The 21,074-nt window shown below is 36.0% G+C and overlaps 1 protein-coding gene across 3 annotated transcripts in view; it reads left to right on the top strand.

Annotated features, from left to right (window-relative positions):
• Positions 1–2,304: 2,304 nt before the first annotated feature.
• Positions 2,305–21,074, top strand: part of MARCHF1 (membrane associated ring-CH-type finger 1) — an 844,416-nt gene continuing 825,646 nt past the window's right edge. Inside the window, exon 1 of one of the 3 annotated variants that reach the window (XM_063664256.1) lies at positions 2,305–2,454. The gene's annotated coding sequence lies outside the window, so the exon portion shown is untranslated. Of the gene's footprint in view, positions 2,455–2,793; positions 3,125–21,074 lie in introns of those variants that run through there. The other 2 variants (XM_054485048.2, XM_063664258.1) reach the window with 2 other exon arrangements.

Here is a 21,074-nt window from a genome sequence, read left to right as displayed (position 1 = left end):
TGTCATTAGCAGTACTAATTACTTTTTTCAAGCCATTAGATTGTTTTCCTATTCTCAAAAACTGCCATTACCTACATTTCCCAATTTTTACCTTTTCTCCTAGTTTACTTCCCATTTGGCCCCAATTTTAAAAAATCTTTATTATTTTGGTATTTAAAAATATTTGTTTCTAAAATTTGTTCAATCATTTGATATGTTATTTTTTACTTATTATATAATGACATAAATACTAGTGATACTTAAAATATTTTAATTTGAAAATAAATAAAAGTGAACACATAGATTTCACACATAATTTCCAAAGTACATGCATCACAATTTTTTTATACTCTATTAGTTTTTAATTTTTATAGGTACATAGTAGGTATATATATTTATGGGATACATGAAATATTTTGATACAGGCATACCGTGTGTAATATTCACATCAGGGAAAATGGGGTATCATTGCTTCAAGAATTTATCATTTCTTTGTGTTATAAGCATTTCAATTATACTCTTTCAGTTATTTGAAAATATACAATAAATTGTTGTTGACTGTAGTCACTGTTGTGCTATCAAATACTAGATCCTCTTCATTCTGTCTATATTTTTGTACAGCCTCTGGTAACCATCACTTGAATCGCTAGCTCTGTGAGTTCAGGTGTTTTAATTTTTAGCTCCCACAAATGAGTGAGAACATGCAAAGTCTGTCTTTTTTGTGTTCAGCTTATTTCACTTAAGGTAATGACCTCCAGTTCCTTCATGTTATTGCAAATGACAGGATCTTGTTCTCTTTTATGGCTGAATATTACTCCATTGTGTATATGTGCCATATACTCTTTATCCATTACACTGATAGTTTATTTTTTAAAATAATTTCTGATGCTGCTTTTTCATACTTATTACTTTTTCCTCAGAAAAGTCCCACTGGATTTCACAATTTCACAATGTAATAAGAAGCCTATCTGATAGTGAGTAGCCTTTAAATTGTCGTTATTATTATATTGAGTCCTTCTCTTTGTATTTACAAAGATTAAGGAGTTTCTAACTGTATCAACACTTGTAATAAATGTTATTCTTAGTCTTCACACTTGTAAAGGATAATGGTGATGAATGCAGCGGCAGAGGCTGCACGTTCCCACCTAGCACTCTCACTGAAGACTGCCTAATCAGCACTGGCTGCTAGTACTTTTCTCTGCAAGCTTAGTCTCTTCCAGGAATGACAGGTGGTAGGTAATCCTGGGAACTCAAGAGCCTCCTTGAAGCTTGGACTGATTAGAGCACAAACCATGAGCTGTTGAAATCTGGTCCCTGAACAGGAGAGTTTTTGACATGAAGCTGCTCTAGATTGCTGTAGAGCTGGATCTCAGATCTGGTGTATCTGCCTGTTTCCATGAAAACAGCGGAATCTTAAAAAATACTCAGGCTGTTTGTCTATTCCTCTAATAAGACTTCTATCGATGTTATATAGAATCTTAAGCAAAAGATTTGGCATCGCACCTTTTATGAGTTTCAATAAACCTTGTGATTTAAATAGTTTCATCATTGATGACAGTCTTTAGGTGAGGCCACAAGAGAGTCGCCTCTCGAGTGTCCATTAGTATATGGTGGGAGGACAGGAGGTCAATACTAAGGCTAGGAGTGAATTGCTACTGGTGCCTTCTTGCCTCAGACCAGCGGTCTTTATGTCATAGATTGTTGAAGTGCCCTCGTTGTTTAATGTTTTGCCTCAGACTCCCGCCTGTAAACAGTACACATCTTTCTCCCTCACTTTAGCTGCTCATCATTGAAGCTGTCATTGGTCAGACATCCTAAACTTTCTCATTGTGACTAGGGCTCCGAGGGTTCCAGGGGTTCTAATTATTATCGTGGCTGCAGTGTAGGTGTCCATCACCGAGACGGGGCACCTGAGCTACTGAGCAGCCAGAAATAAACTTTCTCCTTACCCTTGGCATCTGCCATCAGTTTAAGACTGATTTAGGAATCTTTACGGCAAAGAAGAGGCTCTTCATCCCCGGCCCCATCCCCACCGCGCCCACCCAGTCCACATACACCCTCGGAGCCACCTTTCCGCAGACCCCCGCTATGCCCTGTCCTTGACTCCAGTTAACCTGGAGATGCTAGTTCTGGGAACTCCTAGAGGCTCTGCTGCCTCCTCTGCCTGCTCTGCGTTCCCCGCGTGAGCGCTGGATTATTCCAGTCTTTGAGCATGGCAGATTTCCACTGGATGACATCATGGGAGCACAGTGAATGCCGGCTCAGAGAGGGGGACGGAGAAGGGGAGGGGGAGCAGAGGAGGGGAGAGGACTGGGGAGCGGAGCCAGAGCCGGGCTGCCTGCCACCCGGCTGCTCGTCCGCTAGCTGGGGAGGAGCGCTCCACCCGCAACTGACAAAGGATGGGAGAATGCCCGCGCCCCGGGATGCCGGCCGCGCGCAGCCTGGCGGCCGCCTGAGCTACTTCACCCTCCGCCGGTAAGTGACTGCAAACATCATTTATTCAATCAGCCTCACTGGGAGCCCCCTCTCTCCGGTTGGTAGTCCTGGGCGGCTTGTCCCTGATCCCGAGCGGCGCTTGGCACAGCATCAGCCCTGGAGGGCAGGCAGCAGGTGCCTTTGCCTGGTGGGTACACTGGGGTTAGAGGTGGGTGCTGCCACCCAACCTGCGGGCGGCGGGCTTGCCCGGTAGGCGCCTCACTGGTGAGAGGAGGCGGCTCCAGCCCGCCGCCTGGGGTAGTTGCTACTATTGGCCCTCCGCGCCCGCTCTGCGCGCGCGCCGTTTCTGGCGGATCCCCAGTGCGCTGCGCGCTGTTTACACCGGCGTGGTACTAGTCACCCAGCCGCACCCCTCGGAAAGCGCTGAATCGGTGACAGCCACTTCACAGGCTCACGCGCTCCCACTGTGGGCTTGAGGGGGACGGGGACCGATTACCAAAGGAGAGCGCTTACTACGGAAGACACAGGGCAGCCTTTGTCTTGGGTTTAGCGCTGATACGCTCAACCCTGAGTCGGGTTCATTGCAACTGTTGGGTCCGATTTCGGTTCCCTGCAACCGCCCTCCTGCGCGACAGATGTCATTGTGTTCCTGCGGCCAGCGGGTCTGAAAGCTGGGACTTAAGACGCCAGGAGGGTCTTGCGCTCACGGGTGAGTGTCGCAGTTATCCAGGTGCTGAGGGAGCTTCTGGAGCTCCAGGAAGTGGAGTGGCCAGTCGAGTCAGAGAGACGCCCAAGTTTTATCCCCAAGTGGTGTGAGGGAAATGGCAAAGTTAGGGAGACTCACTCTCGCTCTTTTCTCTGGTTTCTGAAGCGCTGATTTTGGAGATTTGTGACAGGTGGATGGAATCAGAGGCATGGCCAATATGTAGTTAGAGAGCCTCACGTTTTCCTGGCAATTCTTTTTGTTATTCAGTAGTTCCAGAAAAGAGTTGCTTGCTAAACATTTTTGAGATCAAAATGTTTTCTATTATAGAGCTCTGTGGGTTTAACGAAAAAAGATTTTGAACCTGCTCAGGTACCTTAGTTTAGAGTTGTCTGGCCTATAAGTGCTATATAGCCAACATGCCAACACCCAACCCCCTGGCTTTTTGCTTGGCTGACACACACGTTTTATTGATGAATTCCTCGTTTAGGAGGTTCAATTTTCAGATCACAAGGAAGCGGTGGTACCTATCAGAACATCTGTTTCTAATGTCAATGTGTTTACAAAAGGAATATCTTGTGAAAAAGATGGAAAGAAGTGAAAGTTTGCTACTTTGGGGGTTCATTACTTTTTTTTTGTTTTCATCCACTACAATCGAAAATATTTAAACTTTAGTCATTTTGTATTTATGAATTTAATGTATATTAAATGTAAATAATCCTTGAACATTAAGGAGATTCTTGGTATACAAGTTTGGTATTCCAGCATCTAACATAATGCTATGGTATAAGAAAGTAACAATCACAGTTATAATTCAAAGGGTTATTTTATTTTTCTTGAAAGAGGCTAATTTTTCCTCAGATGATCTTTTTTTTCTTTAAAGATAGATGATTCTAATGAAGCTTTTCTAAAACAGGATTAAAATAATTTTTCTCAGTGATTGCTCTTTTGATAAAGTTTGAGTCTTTTCAGAACAGACTTGATAGAAAATTATTGGAATAATCAATGTGGTGGAAGTAAAAAAGAAACTGGGTGAGATAATACAGGGAGGCTTTACTAAATATGAATGGTGGGACTATCAGAAGGTGCTGTGTCAGTTTTGATTCTGGAAAAGCTCATTGTAGCTTTTACATGCGTATCTCTCCTGGGAAGTGCATAATTATATGTCTGATTATGTCACGCTATGTTGAGAGACCAATGTTATGAGCAAAGAGCTTGTTTTAATCCAGGACTTACGGGGTTGTCAGCAACGTTTTCTTCGGTGATACAGAATTTTTTATTTCATTGTTTCTTGACTAATTGTCACAATAGGCTCCACCTGTTTTATCTGAAGTCTTCTTTCTAACTTTGTTGTACTATGTTTTTATGATAATGGGGTTTTACTTTAAGGTTCTTAGAGAACCTGTTGCTCATGTTGACTGCTTTCCTCAAGTATTGTAATAGCAAAAACTCTTTTTGAAATAGACTTGTGAACGTACGAGCTTCTGACGTGCTTACATGATGGGTGTACGCTACATAAAAATCTACATTTACATACAATATGTGTATAACTGATCAGATAATCAGCTAGCAATGATCAACAGGAGGTACTGTGGTGTCAGGCTCATGGTTTTTGGCAAATGATATTACCTTTAGCGATAAGATGTTTTACCTCCTTTACATGGTAAATAAAAATGTATATTGAGGAGAACAGATTACATTTTATGTATGAAATCTTTAATTTTATTTCAAAAATATTTTATCCAAGAAGGTCAAAAGTACACAGATTCTTCACATTCCACTAGAATACTGAGAAAAGTTCTCGGAAGGTATAAGCATATTATAAATAGATATAATTTGATTTATTTGATAGCTAGTACAATATTATTTTTAAAACCACATGGAGTAAACTAGTGTCCTTGAACTAGAGAGTATTCTCATAATGTTCTTTAATGTATTTCACAAATACTTTACCTATTCTTTTGCACAAGGGCTCTTAACTGGGAAAGGTGAGAAAGAGGAGGAAGTTGCATTATAGGAGAAAAATAAAGCCATAGCACAAAGCCCAGGGCAGGCAATAGTGATGTTCCAAGGTCACCGAAAAACATGATGTCAGGACACTGGGAAGTATCCATGGAAAGATCATGTATGAAGAATAAGTTTATGCTATTTGATGACCTCTTGCTTTCATTGTTCCAGTTGTGTGATTTAACAGATACTTTAGGACCTCTATGATAGAACTAAACCTCCTTTACCCTCCTTGAGGCAAAATTATGTCTTCAACTCAATCAAGAGGTTGTTTTCTGGGCTTTTTCAAATTCTAGCTTAAGGATGTCTTATGGATCACAAAACATTGTAGCTTTCACTTTCCTGTAGGCCTTTGATAGGGAAATTGGTCAGTAAAACCTTGGCTGAAAGGTTTTTGCATCCTAACTTTTTCTGGAAATAGAACAGTGAAAGTCAACGGTTATAGAGTTGCTGAAAATATTTAGGAGTGTGATGATCTAATATTTAGAGGGTTAAAATAATGCTGTTAATGTAGCTTTAAAAATAAAATTAAAAAATTTGAGACAAATTCTCTGAAGCCACGATTATTCCTTTGCTATATATTGGGTTCATTTTGCAATTTATGACTCCCCTATGATACTATTAATTCATTTCTCTACCTCCTAGTGTTTCAGTGATGAACAGTGGTAGGAAATATGTGTTCTGCTTTTGACTTTGTCATGTACTTGAGGACAAGGGTCGGAGTCTGTAAACATTAGTTTCATTTTACATAAAATAAAGATGAAAATATCTGCCTTGCCTTTCTCATGGGGGACAGTGCATAGCAAATGAACTAGTGTACAAAAATGATTTGGAAAATACAGGAAGAACTGTCTGACAAATATTATATATTAATGAACTTAATCACTTTTAAATTTCTAATTAGTTTCAGTTAAAGAAGTAAATTGATAGAGGTGAACCTAATGTGTGAATTCTATTTTATTAGGTTGGTGCAAAAGTAATTGTGGTTTTAGAATATCTGGTATGTTAAATTTGTGGCATTCTTGCCAATTCACTTATAATCTATTCATAAAAATTATGAAGTAAGTGGTTATGTATTTTTATTGAAAGTGTGCTGGCAACAAATTCACTCAGTTTTTGTATGTCCGAAAATATTTTTAAATAGATGTAATTTTTAAAGCTGAGTATGGCATTTTTGTTTGGCAGTTTTTTTTTTTCAACACGTTGTTATTTTTATTTATTTATTTTTGAGACAGAGCCTCACTCTGTCACTCAGGCTGGAGTGCAGTGGCGCAATCACTGCTCACTGAAACCTCTGCCTCACAGGCGCAAGCTGTTCTTGTCCCTCAGCCTCCTGACTAGCACCACGTCTGGCTAATTTTTGTATTTTTAGCATAGATGGGGTTTCACCATCTATGCTAAAACTCCTGGACTCAAGCAATCTGCCTGCCTCAGCCTCCCAAAGTGCTGAGATTACAGGCATAAGCCACTGTGCCTGGCCAACATTTGTTATTCTTTTGACTTCTCACTTCCATCAAACCTGTCAGTCATATTGTTGCTATGAGGGTAAATGTGTCTTTGTCTCCGGGTGATTTTATGATTTTTCATTCGCCATTATTTTCTTTAGTTTTCTATATATTGCTAGGTATAGGTTTTTTGGATTTATCCTCCAAGTTTGCAGAGCTTCTTGAATTTGTGGATTGTTATCTTTCATCAGGTGAAATTCAGTGGTGAATTTTTGACTTCATTGTATCTGTTTTCTTTTCCTGAAATCTGAGTTACATGTTTAATAGATGGTTTCACTGTACCCAACATGCTGCCTGTACTTGTTTTACTATTTTCTACTTGTTTTCTCTCTGTGCTTGTTTGAGTATTCTTTTGACCTTCTCTTCAGTTTACTAACCTTCTTCTACACCGTGCCTGTTAAACTGCCAAGCTCATCCACAGGTTATTACTGTAATTATTGTATTTTTTAAAATTTCCAAGTGTACATTTGATTATAGATTCCAACTTATCTGTTTTCTTGATCTTTTCTTCTATGACTTTGAGCACATTAATCAAACTTGTTCTAAGATTTTAGTCTGCTAATGTCAACTGTATTGCTGTGAGCTTCTTTTCAGCGTATCTTTACTCTTAGTTATTGTATATAAAAATTATAAAGACTTGGCCAGGTGCAGTGGCTCATGCCTGTAATCCCAGCACTTTGGGAGGCTGAGGCGGGTGGATCACCTGAGGTCAGGAGTTCGAGACCAGCCTGGCCAACATGGTGAAACCCCATCTCTACTAAAAATACAAAAAATTAGCCAGGCATGTTGGCCGGTGCCTGTAATCCCAGCTACTTGGGAGGCTGAGGCAGGAGAATCACTAGAACCTGGGAGGCAGAGGTTGCAGCAAGCCAAGATCGTGCCATTGCACTCCAGCCTGGGCAACAGAGTGAGACTCTGTCACAAAAAACAAAAAACAAACTTATAAAGGCTCCAGATGATCTATACATCTCCAAAGAAGTGTCAACATTTCCTCTGCTAGACAGATATGGTGGGGTGGCAGCCCATAGTTGTAATCCACCCAGCGACTGAGCTGAGTCACGAGTTGTTAGACTTCTGGGCTCCCAGATGCCAAGGCGTAGCCACTGCGCCCGGCCCAGATGTCTTGAACTTCTACTGGTGCATTCACAGGCCCTCAACACAAGACAGGACAAGACTCCTGAGAATCCGCTCTTCTTTCCAGAAGCTTCCTTTTCAGTGTCTTAGCCTCCACTCACATGTGTAACTTCAGGCTTTAGCAAATCTCATGTAGGTAAAATCAAGTATGTGTCAAACTGAGTGCTACATCTTTTACTTCCCACTGAGCTCTTGGCCCCTCATATCTAATTTTGTCTCTCCAGCCCCTCAAGACTGCCAAAATCTCTGCTAGATTCTTTGTCTCACATCAGTGGTCCTCTGCTCAGGCAAAGCCCATATTCTTAGTCTCTTGCTGTCTTTCCAGATTGGCAGTTGCCCCTACTCTTCCTCCTGGGGGAAAAACATTTTCTGAAAACTCACCTTACCTCTTTGGTACTTCTTCCATCTGTAATCTTGAAGCTTCTAGTCTTGACCTCTTCTGAAACTCTCCACCAGGTTTTATCAGAATACTGTCCTTGTATCTGGCTTTTCTAGTTATTGTTGACCAAAACCATCAGCTGAAATGTGTCATTATTTTTAACTGATAATAAACATAGATGTACAGTGATCAAAGATCATTTCTTGGTGGTAAAACTGGAGTTAGTAGTCCCATCCCACAGCCTCCTACGCAATACAGCTAACTCCAAACGTATTTTTAGAAGTGATATAAAAAGAAGGCAGATTCTTTTAAACAGCCATTAATATACTATATGCCGTTTTATATTGAGACAGTTTGTCTGTTTTTTAAATTTTGAGGTAAATCTCTGTGACAGTGAAGACCAGTAATTCAAATAGCCAATAGATTCAAGTTATTGGTAACTAAACATAATAAATTGGTAAAACTTTTGTTTCTTTTAGGACTAATACACACCCAAAAATACAGACACAGACACGTGTGTGTATATGTGTGTGTGTGTGCATAAAAAAAGTAAGGCTCCTTTCTGAACACAAGAACTCCATGGTTAATGAATCATTCTAACTTACAAATAAGCGCTACATTTATGGAGTGAAAAATGTGTGAAGTCTGGAATCTCCCTCTTCTTAGAAACAACTGTCCTATTTTTCCAACTGTTGCTCTGAAAAGCAACTGATACAGACTGATTTCTTGTGATATACATACAATAGTGTTAACAAGCTAGTACTATGTTGATCTCTTTTCTTATTGGTATGTGGATAAAACTCAGAATGTATTTCTCGACCAATTCACGGAAATATAGTTAATTCAGGTTATACCTGAAGTAGATTGTTAGAGATATGATTTAAATTAACTGTGCTTTTATGGATTGACCTAGAATTTTTGTTAAGTCTGCCTAGTGACAGATGGATACTAATGTTGAACTATTACATGTAATGTTATTTTTGAGTGAATTGTATGTTCCAGGTAACATATTCCAGATAACATATTCCAGAAATCACTGACTATTTGGGACACAATGATTGGAAGTCGGAGAATGCCTGGAATAGATTCTTGCGCCTGCCTTTAATTCAGTGTCCTGAGGCATATTAGGAGATAAATGGAAGCTTGGTGAGAGTGATAAATTAGGTGCTGACATTGAGGCTCATTGGGGCTGACTGTGGTGAGCAATGATCTGATTCTCATGAAGTATATCACATGCTTTTTGGACCCTGCCAGATGTCCTGTCAATCTCACATCTGTTTCTGGCTCTGGCTCAGGCAATCATTGTAGGCAGCCTTTGACTCAGTTGTGCTATTTCCCATCTCAAGCTTGCGCTGAGTATCTTTCACTTTCTTCTCTGTGACTTTACTAGCATGTCTTATCTTTCCCCTTGCTTCTGACCGTGGTCCATGCAGCCTGGAAGTGAGGAGGAGCTAACACCACCATGGAGCCTCACAGTCAGTGGGAATGGGTGGATAGTTCCGAGACGCACTTTGTAGCTCCTCATAAGGTCCAGGTGAGAAGGAGACTCAACCGGCCGTGGAAGTGACCCAACTGCATGCACCTCTATTAGCCTTTACTCTCTCCCTGGTTCACTTTACCCAGTGCCTCACTCCTACTCTCCGGGATCACCTTGTATTATTGGCACATAATTTTTTAGTTCAGACTCTGCTTTTGAAGAGAGCCTGGACTAAGATTTATGACTTTCCTTCTCTAGAGAAAAATGAATAAGAGAAAGAAAAGCAGGACTAAATCATAAGCTACATCCATTACAATGAGAGAAAAATAATAAGAAGATAAAACATGTATTTTCAGAGGTAATTTCTTTACAAATCTGTCATCTTTCAGGTCACCAAGTGAGACCATTTAAACAATTTTTCTAGTAACTATGAGGTCATCTGTTGACATAATGATTAATTTCCAACTCTTCCTTCTTTTTTACTATCCTTTAATATGTATTTATTGGCAGTCTACTCTATGCTCAACACTCAGCTAGGTCCTGGTAATGTAATGATGAGTGAAAAATGTGGCATGATTCCTGCTTCTTTGGAGCTTTTTATTTCTGTGAAATTAATTAAATAATCACACAAGCCAGTGCACATACACAAAAGTGAGTATAATGCAGGCCAGATGCACAGTAATGGGGAAACCTATTAGAGGGGAGTTTGACTCAGCCAGGGAGGTCTGGGGAAGCCTCCTTGAGGAGATGACATTTTAGCTGACATCTGAAGGAAGGAAGAGTTAATTAGCTAGAGAAAAAAGATAAAAATTTTCTAACAGAGGGACAAATGAAGTGTGCTCAAGGTCCTACTGTTGGGGGAAGCTTGAAAGACTCACAGTCAGAGGGAGTGTGATGTAGGCTGAAGAGAGGTACCAAATATAAGGGACTGTCACAAAATATTTGCCATAGTAAGGAATTAATTGTATGTGTGTGTGCGTGTGTAGGTGCATGTAGTAGGGGAGCAGTAAAAAGGTGCTAACAAATACAGACCATCTATTTGCAAAAAAGAAATGTATGAATCTGGGAAGAAGGTTGTATCGAATATGCAGCCTAGCAAATATTAACAGTTATGAAGATTTGAATCAAACAAAAGTTGTAGGAGTTATCATTTAAAGTTAGAGAATTTCTAAAGAAATAGAGTTGAAAGAAAGGAGAATGGCCTATTTATTTACTTATTACTCAATGTATTTGTTCTAGCTCACGGTGATGATACCTTAAGGACTACCTACAAGGTTTTTAAGTTCCATATAACTAAGTAGTTTTTAAATAGTTATAAAATTTATATATTTTTGCTAGTTATCTATTAATTTTTAGAGTGGTAGAATTATAGGTAGATTTTTTCTTTTAAAAGCACAACATTTCAATTAAAATTTTACTTAAGATTTATTTTAATAGTGTAACACACAAAGGTCTATTAGATGTTACTGAAGCATGGCACATAGCCACATTTAATTATTCATTCTGGAAACAGCTTTTGTATTTAGGTTTTAATGAAGTTAAATTGCCTCCATACTCACGAGTTTGGATTTTGGTTCTGCTAATTTCTCCCAAATTTGAAATTCGATCAATTAGAGACAAATTATTTTCCACTTAGAGCTATATTTCCCTTAATATTTCTTAGCAATTTCGTTTTCATGGAACCCAAAGTCATGTCCCAGGCACCCTGTGAAATGACCCTTTAATATTTAGCATAATGTATACAATAAATTCTTGCCAGCTACTTTTCCTTTTTAATAAGATAACTTGGTTTATTTATAGCTTATGTTTAAACTTACTCTTTTATGAATTCTTTTAACCTCATAAGCATGTCTTATTTTAGAAACCTTTACTAAATAAATGGATAAACAAGTATTTATTAAATAACTACCACATGAAAGATTCTGTGCCATGAACAATGGCAGAGAATTAAAGAGATGGGGGAATCAATTTGACAGATTATTACGATATTAAGTGACAAGTATAATATAGAAGGAAAAGTCTGATACTTTTTGGTTTCTTCTTTATGACGCTCATGGTAGAGAAGATGAGTCTTAAGAAGTGATAATAGATGCGATTTCTATAGCTTTTGTTATGAGGATGAGCGATAGTTGTCAATTTTCAAAAACTGTTAAAAATGATGCAGAAGGCTTTAATTTTTTTTAAACATACATTACCCAGTAATGTCAAAAATAAAGGAAATGACTGTTTTACAAATAGGAAGTATTTTCAACTGTTAATAGTTGTCATAGGACTATGGTTAGCTTTTTGTCCTACTTTTTTAATTTCCCAAATACTTTTAATAATAATAAGACTGAATTATTATAATAATTTAAATAAATAATTATTGGATTAAAAGATGAATGTTAAAGCAAAACTTAAAAAAAAGTTGACTTCTGTTTAATTAGTTTTCTTGTGGATTTTAAAAACACTTTTCTGAATGTGTATTTGTAATAAATTATATGTAGAGGAAAAAATGATGTGAAAATAATCCTCTGTTTCATGCTAATTTCTATTCTGTGGCAACACACCTAATGTGAACATTTATCTGAAAAATTTCCCTCGAAACAGTGTAAGAGAGAACATACGCTGATAAATTGTTTTAAAGAAATTGTTGGTTATCAACTATTAGAACTAAATTCTTTTTATAAACAATGAAGAGAACAGTTTCATGGTTCATATAGCCAAATTTTACTTCTGTGTGTTTTCATGGTGATGAATGACTAATCTACATTTTTACCTCCCATTTTTTCATGGTGGGAACAGTTCAGTAGATTATGGACTGTGAACTGACAAGCCACTCATTCTCTCTTGGGCTCCTATTCACTTAGCAGTGAGTGGGGTGTAATCACCACATGGCTACTGGGAGATGCATGCCTTTAGAGACAGAATATTTTTATAGTGGATCTTTCCGGATGCCAGAAAATTATCATAATTTCCTTAGGAAATTTTTTTGTTACATAAAGTGGTTTTTGGGCTGGGCATGGTGACTCACACCTGTAATTCTAGCACTTTGGTAGGCCAAAGTAGGCAGGCCACTGGAGGTCAGAAGTTCAAGACCAGCCTGGCCAACATGGTGAAACCCCATCTCTACTAAAAATACAGAAATTAGCTGGGCATGGTGGCGCACACCTGTAATCCTAGCTACCAGGGAGGCTGAGACAGGAGAATCACTTGAACCTGGGAGGTGGAGGTTGCAGTGAGCCCAGATTGTGCCATTGTATTCTAGCCTGGGTGAGAGTGAGACTCATCTCAAAAAAAAAAAAAAAAAAAACAAAAACAAAAATAAAGTAGTTTTTCACATTAATTTTTAATGGGAAGATTCAGTTTCTCTGCAGGAAGAATGAGAGACAAATGGTAGTTGGAGAAGATCAAACTCCAGGCCATATTCAGCTGTGTTGAAATCTCCACTCACTAGTGAGATGACGCTGGTCAAATTGCTTAACGTGTTATAATGTTGGTTTCCTTATCTGCAAAATGCAGATGATAGTATTTTCTCAGTAGCAAGGTTGTTTTGAGGATTAAAGGTAGTAAGAAAATTCCCTAATAAATAGTAAATATTTAGTAGGGGTTCATACCATCATTAAAGCAAATATACATATTCTTTAAATTCTCAGGCATGGTTTCATTTTATAAGATATATGCTATACATTTTAAGATTTTAGTTATCTTGCTACTTTTTAGACATGAAGGAAATGCGAAGATTTATTTGCTTGAGAAACTAAAGAAAGGTGGCCACCACTACCACTGCTACCAACTGAATAAATAAATAAATGAATTGATTAATGAATAAATAATATTTATGACTGGTATCATTTAGTAGTGAGTGTTTTATTTTTCCTTTTTCTATTCCTATATTTTTAAAATTTTTAGTACTGAGACCTTATCACTTTAATAATGGTAATATAAAGGAAACTTTATTTCAAAAATAAGTTAATTGTATAATTATTAGTTTATGAAACATGTACAACACAAACATTCAATCTGATATCCGAGGGTGTTTTTACCATATTATAGTAGGATAATAAACACAACACAGGATAAAATAACACGTGGATTTTTTTCAATGGTTTATAGCTGTAAAACTGAGGTAATATATGTTTATTATAAAAAATTAAATATTATAGAAATATTAAGACTGAAAAGTGAATGCTCCCCTTCAATTCTCTCCCAGTTAAAAAATATTGACTTCTTTCCAGAAATGTATCCAAAATATATATTTATGCTAATATATTTTAGACTATGACATTTCAATAAATATGTAATATGCCGTGTGTCAACTTGTCAGAGTCTCTGTTATCTTTTTCATGTCAATACAGTCCACTTACTGTGCAGTATTACATTTCTGGAGGCGATCAGCAATTCACTTCTAGAAAGGCTTTTTGTATGTAGACCCAAAGAGACGTGTATTTACGGCAATGTCGTTTGCATTAACTTAAAGATTCTAGATAATCATTATTCATGATATTTTGATGCAATTGAATACTATACAGAAGTTAAAATGAACTAAAATTCACATGTCAACATTGATCATCATTTGAGTGAAATATAATTATAATATCTTTTTTTAAATTTATTTTTCTTGAGAAAGGGCCTCCCTGTGTCACCCAGGCTGGAATGCCGTGGCGCCATCACTGGCATCCTTGACCTCCTGGCTCAAGTGATCCTCCTGGCACAGCCTCCAGGAGGAGGCTTTAAAATGTAATTTGAGTGAAAAAATTTGCAAAGGATGATTGTAATGTATAAAGGATACATCACTTTTACAAATATTATAAACAAAAAGTAATTCTCTATATTAGTTATAAGTACTTAAAAAAGAATAAAATTGTGAAAATGCTGTAGTGGGATTAAGAGAGCAGTTTCTATCTTCAGCAAATCTTTACAGATCTGTCTATCCACATTGGTTATAGCAATTTACATGTCCATCAGCAATGTATAACGTATTACAAACTTTTTGGTTTTGCATGCATATGTTTAAATGTCTCATTGATTTTTTTCCCTCATCGGTGCTACTGAGCATCTTTTCATGTATCTAAGACTTCAATTAAGTCTTCTATTTTGCAGATTGTCTTAAATTTTGTTAATTTTTCCTTATTGGTTTGAATTTGTAAAATGAATTTTTAAGAATTTTTGTATACTCTAAATACTAACTTTTTGTCATTTACATGCGTTGAAATATTTTCTTGCATTCTGTCCCTTGGTTTTGTGTTACTATGTCTGTTTGTATAGAGATTTTGAAATTTTATTATGCTCAGTTTTATCATTCTTTTCCTTTACAAATTTAGTATTTCGTGTTTAAGTAGTATTTTCTTGCTTAGAGATTGTAAAAATATTCACTCAGTTTTCTACTAAAGCTTTAACATGTTCAGCATTATGGTCTTTGGCCCAGTTGGAATTAATTTTTGTAGTTGTTTTGGAAATAGGGATTAACCCATCCCCCCACCACAAAATGTACAGCCAATTGTTCCAGTTTAATTTTTCCTACTGATTTGTGAGGCTAACTCTGGCATATCTAGGTGCCATATATTTATATCTGTTCTTGCTTCTCTATTATGTTCCATTGGTTTGTCTAATCCTTTGCCAATTTAATACTTGATTCTTTAATCCTTTTAACATTATACAGCAACTTTATTAAGATGAATTCTCCTCATTCTCATTCTTTAAAATTTTCTTGGCTGTTCTCACAAACTTTGCCATATTATCTTAGAGTCTGCTTTTTATATTTATATTTATATTATTTATTTATTTATTTATTTTTGAGATGGAGTCTCACACTGTTGCCCAGGCTAGAGGGTGGTGGCAAGATCTCGGCTCAATGCAACCTCCGCCTCCCGGGCTCAAGAGATTCTCCTGTCTCAACCTCCCAAGTAGCTGGGACTACAGGGGCACGCTATCATGCCCAACTAATTTTTGTATTTTAGTAGAGACCGAGTTTCGCCATGTTGGTGAGGCTGGTCTCCAACTCCTGACCTCAGGTGATCTGCCCGCCTGGGCTTCCCAAAGTGCTGGGATTACAGGCATGAGCCACTGTGCCCAGCCAGAATTTGCTTTTTTAAATTCCATGAAATAGTCTATGTGATAAATATTCCTTGGTTGCTTATTTAGAGCCTTTCTCCATGGAGCTGCAACTCCTGCACTTCTTTGGTTTCTAACTTCTAGTTAGGTATGGCTAATGTGAGACACTACCAGGAGACTGTGGTGAGAGAGAATGGTAAGAGAATTAATTCCTCTGCTCCCTCTCTGCCTCTTAGCAGGTATAGAAGTGAATGCATACAATGATGGCCATGGCTCCTCTATTTCAAGGTTCCAGTTCTATTTGGATTTCTATAATACTGTTTCTTCCCTTTCCCCCAGCAGGCCTGAGAGGTTGTGGTGGTTGTAGTAGGGGTGGTAGAGATAACTACTTTCTTCTTTTCACCCTGACCATATTTCTGTCTTAGTCCTTTTGAATGTGATATCTTTCCTCCAAGGCTTCTGACATACACTCTGTTGAGATTGGAAGGCATTAGGTTTATAATTCAATTTGAGACAGCTGTCATTTTTATGATAGAGCTTTCCTGTCCATATATTTGTTACATAACTCCATATCTAACCCTTTTTGAATGTGCTGCAATGATGGTCTAATTAATGTCTTCTGTGAAGATCTTGCTTAGGTTTTTGAGATTTATTCCCAGGATTATTATTGTTTTTGTTGTAATTATGAATAAGACATTTAAAAAGATACATGTTCTAAATGTTTAGTGGTGATGCATATTGATTTTTACATGTTGATTTTTCATTCAGCAACCCTACTAAACTATTTGATTTCTTCTCATAGTTTGCTTTTGAGGTTCTATTGTATAGGCTAGATAGATAGTCGTGTTGTGTGTGTATAATATTTAGAACTTACTTTTTGAAAGACATACTTTAAATGGGGTAGTTTATTTAATCTTCAAATCAATGTTATGGTAGAGGTACTATTATAGTACGTAAGTACATTATAGAATATTAGTACATTATAGGTATATTATAGTACATAAGTACATATATAAGTACATATATTAGTATGTAAGTATATGTGTAGATATGTATATATGTACTTTTTTTTTGAAGAAGGGTTCCCAGAGGTTCAGAGATTATAGCAACTTGATAAAAGCAATACAGCATGCAGTTGGCAGTTATTACTATTTCATATTCTATATAAGAAAATCTAACCACAGAAATATGAACCAATCTGACTAAAACCATAGAGCTAGTAAGTGGCAGGTGCAGGATTGGAACTCATGTGTTCACTTTGATGCTCTTGAAATCATGGTGTCCAATTTTGAAATTGTCTTATCGTCTTTTCAAATCTTTATGTCTATTTTTCTGTCCATAGCACAGTAGTGAGAAGTTATCTACAAAACTGTAGTAAAGGGATTAATGTAGACACAGAGAAGAACCACCCAATCCCCCTTCAAGGATTGTTGCCCAGCTAAAGGGAATGCTTTCAGTGGGAAGCATCTGGCTGTGAGCTTGTCTGGGTCTGTCTCAGCTGCCAAGAGCCACCTAGACCCGGGTTAAACCACCCCCCTCATCCCCGGAGCAGCCCACTTACCTCAGAGAGAGGGAGCTGATATAAACGTTCAGTCATAGGACAACTCTGATGGACCCTTGCTCTGGATGGAAGGAATGCGACTTTGCTGGCCTGCAGCACAGTTCAGCTTCTCCCTCTGTCCAATTAGAACTCCTGTTCTTTCTAAAGTGTCCATGTCTAATAGACATTTTGTACCATGACTCTTCACAGCATCTGCTTGTGGAGACCCCAACCTGCAGTAAGGTTGAAAGCTGGTATCATAGCCTTTTCCTTGTTTTAAAGTAAACAACTTCTAATATTTCACAATTTAAATAGGTTTCTTTTTCTCCTTACTGTGAAAGTCATATTTATTTTCTTGTGAATGGATGTTCAAGTGTTACAAATATAATTTTTTGGCTTCTAATCTGTTCATATGGTGAATTTCTAACAATAAACAGTCCCTGCATATTTAGGATAAATCCTGGTTGGTCACTATGTGCGCATCTTGCTGAATTTGGTTTGAAATGTATTTTTGAGGATTGTTGTAGCTATATCAAGAAATGAAATCTTGTATTTTTCCTTTTTTGTGTTGTTGTCTAGCTTTGATAATAAGGTTATATTAGCCATAAAAGTGAATTTTTCTATGGAAAAGCCTGTATGATTAGAGATACCTTTTTCTTGAATGTTCAGCACAACTGGCCTATGAAACCTTCTAGTATTAGTGTATTTTAAGTTACTAATTCAAGATAATAATCATTCTGAATCTCTTGACGTTTTCTATTTATTTTTGAATTATATTTTTATTATGTTTTTCTAGAAAATTATTCATTTTTCATTTGCTCTTAAATTATTCAACAATATATCTTTATGATTTTAAAAAAATCTCTACTTCATCTAGAATTATATGATATTATTTTTATTACCAAAGATTTTTTTTTTCGTCTAGGATTTGGCTATTTTTTAAACATATATAAGAAAAATCAGTTTTTTAAAGAAAACCATTTCTTTGTGTTTTTCTTTTTTCCAGTTCATTCAGTGATATTTTTCTATTTTCTGATTTCTTGGGTTTAATCTTTTATTGTCTTTTTTAAAATCTTTTTTTTTGTGTTGAATTCTTAGCTCATTAACATTTTTATCTTTTCCGATGTGTACTTCAAGGGGTGTATTTTCACACTATATACTACTTTAGCTATATTGCCAAATTTTAGTATACATATAGTGTTTGAATATCGGACTTAAGAGATGATGGAAATACAAAAGATACTAAACAAAAGAAGCAAAATGACTCTAAGAAGGTTAATTTACACCTTCCTGCACTGGACTCATGCAATTTCACGGGTGAATTTCTTTAAAACTTTAAAAAAAGATAATTAAATTTCAATTTAAATTGTTTTAGAGTACTGAAAAATAAAAACATCCTAGTTTTTAAGAAATATACATAATGTAAACAAACGTTGTAGAAAAATAGAAAACGAAAATAAAAGTAAAAAAGAAGGGGAAAAGGAAGAACTTTAAATCTAAGTCATTCCTACCAAGTGAATATTGGTGTCAAAATTCAGGAAAAAAATATCAAGAAAAGGAATATGGAGGTATATTAAAACAATGAAGTATAAAAACGAAGTTATTTCTAGGAATAACTTTTTAACTTTAGAAGACCTATTAATATATTTCATCCAATTAACATTTTAAGGGTAAATATCACTAGATATTTTCAATAGATGTTCAAGTGATTTTTGATAATATACAAATACATTTCTGATTTAAACACATTAGTAAAGCAATAGAAGGAATTTTCCTTAGCATGGATAAATACATATTTAACCTGATGCTTAGAGTAACAATTTCAGTATGCTGTCTGTATAAAATTAGGAATAATAGAAGACTCTCCATGATCACCATTACCATTTCTTATTTTTTCTGGAAGTGCCAGTCACAAGCTAAGAAAATGTAATAAGGAGAAATTTGGACATGAGTAGGCAAGTCTGTCTATATTTGAAATATGACTATACTTGTATGGCAATAGTTTCTGTGAAAAAATTCCCTCTCTCTGGTGTTTGGGCCCTCTGAACACATGTCACTTTTGTAACAAGATTTTCTCCCTTTGGTAACTAGACTGTACCTAAAAGAATGGAAGAAACTTAGGTCTTGTGTTAGGAACTAAATGATACATATTTGCAATATTGCAGTGGTTTGAATTAAGGTAAAAATGCTGTGAGGTTGGTACTTAGTAATGACATAAATAATGAGTAAATTATTTTGAATTAAACTGTTCTGAAACACTTAGAAATAAGAAAATTACCCTAATTTTTACTGTAAATGTAGGTGACAGGTACATATAAATAAACATATATAAAACTTTTATAATAAAAAAGATATAATGGTATAATATAAAAATTTAATATGCTGAAACATACTAAAATGTGTATACAATAAATAAAATTATATAGCTAACTGGAAAAAAGAGGCAAAAATGCAACAGTTTTGTCAAAATGATAAAATTATGCTGATATTTTTCCTTTATTAAAATATATTTAATATTTTTCAATCATATTTTCAATAAAATGCTTTAAAAATTATAGTATTTGTTGTATGTCTACGTAGAAGGGTCAGGTCCTTAACCTGTCAGTATAAGACAAACTGCTGCCTCCTAGGAACTTGAATGTATGCAACACAGAAAAAGAAAAAAAATATAATATTAACTTATATTTATGTTATTCTTTAATTTTATAAAAGATTATATGCACATCCATTATTCAATTCAGTTATCACTACAGTCTTTTCTATGCTGGCCCTTCTCCTGGAGTGTAAGCTTTATAAGAGCCAGGACTATGTTTGTATCTGCATAGCCTAGCCACAATTCATTACTATGTGTATGTCCATTGGACTGTTCATTGGAATGGACAAGCCCTATGAAATATGCAGAAGTGTTATTTATATGCCCTTGAAGGAGAAACTTACATTGGAAGTTTAATGATTTTGCCCCATTAAATATTGTCAGGATTTTAACACAACTTTTCTGATTTTCTATTCATAGTTCTATTTATGATATCATCCTTTTTTTCTGGTAATAATTAGCCAAATTATTATAACAATAGAAAATACACAGATAATCTTGCAACTTCTTGTTCAAAACAAATGTATGCAATGTGTGTGTTTCAGAGCGGAGAGAGATGATCAAAACTTGAGGAGCCTGGGAAGGCATCATGATGAAGTGAAGGATAGGAGGAGGGGGAGATTAAGATTAGACACCTTATATTTTTCTTCTCAAAGTCTTTCATAATTTTCATACAAAATAATGTTAGAGTATATACTTGTTAATAGAAAGGTTTTCCCTAGTTAATGAGACCTGTCTAAATGTGATGATTTGATGCACAAACTGAAATCAACAAACAGGAGTTCAAATCTAGTTCAACTTTTCATTAGCCTCTGACATTGGGGACATAGCTTAATTCTTCTAATCCTCAAATTTCTCATTGGTAAAGTATGAATGATAATATCTAAGTAAATGAGATTGCTATATTAAATAAAGTAGTGCTTACAAAGGCCTTATACATAAATATTTAGTCGTCGTTAACTGCTCTTATTATAATTATCATTTATTTTCTTTTACATCTGTGCTAAATTTTGTTTTTCAGAGATTAAGTAGAAGCTTGGTTTTTCTTAACACAATCTACAGTTATGTTTATTTTCTGTTACCTTATGATTTTTCTCTGTCTTATGAAACAAGAAAGATCTAGCCAACACATATCAATTTCTACCTAAGAAAGCAAAGTCTTGTTAATGCCAAATAAAATTTAAAACAGTAGAATGGAAATGATGCATTGTGAAAACCAACCTGAATCAAGCTTTTTTCACTAAATATTTGCATTTTTCTCTAATTCACTTTTTATGTGAGTCCAGAT

This window comes from Pongo pygmaeus, chromosome 3, assembly GCF_028885625.2.
Source record: "Pongo pygmaeus isolate AG05252 chromosome 3, NHGRI_mPonPyg2-v2.0_pri, whole genome shotgun sequence".
Classification (NCBI taxonomy): domain Eukaryota; kingdom Metazoa; phylum Chordata; class Mammalia; order Primates; family Hominidae; genus Pongo; species Pongo pygmaeus.
The sequence above is the reverse complement of the archived record's forward strand: the minus strand, read 5'-3'. Positions and strand labels throughout refer to the sequence as shown.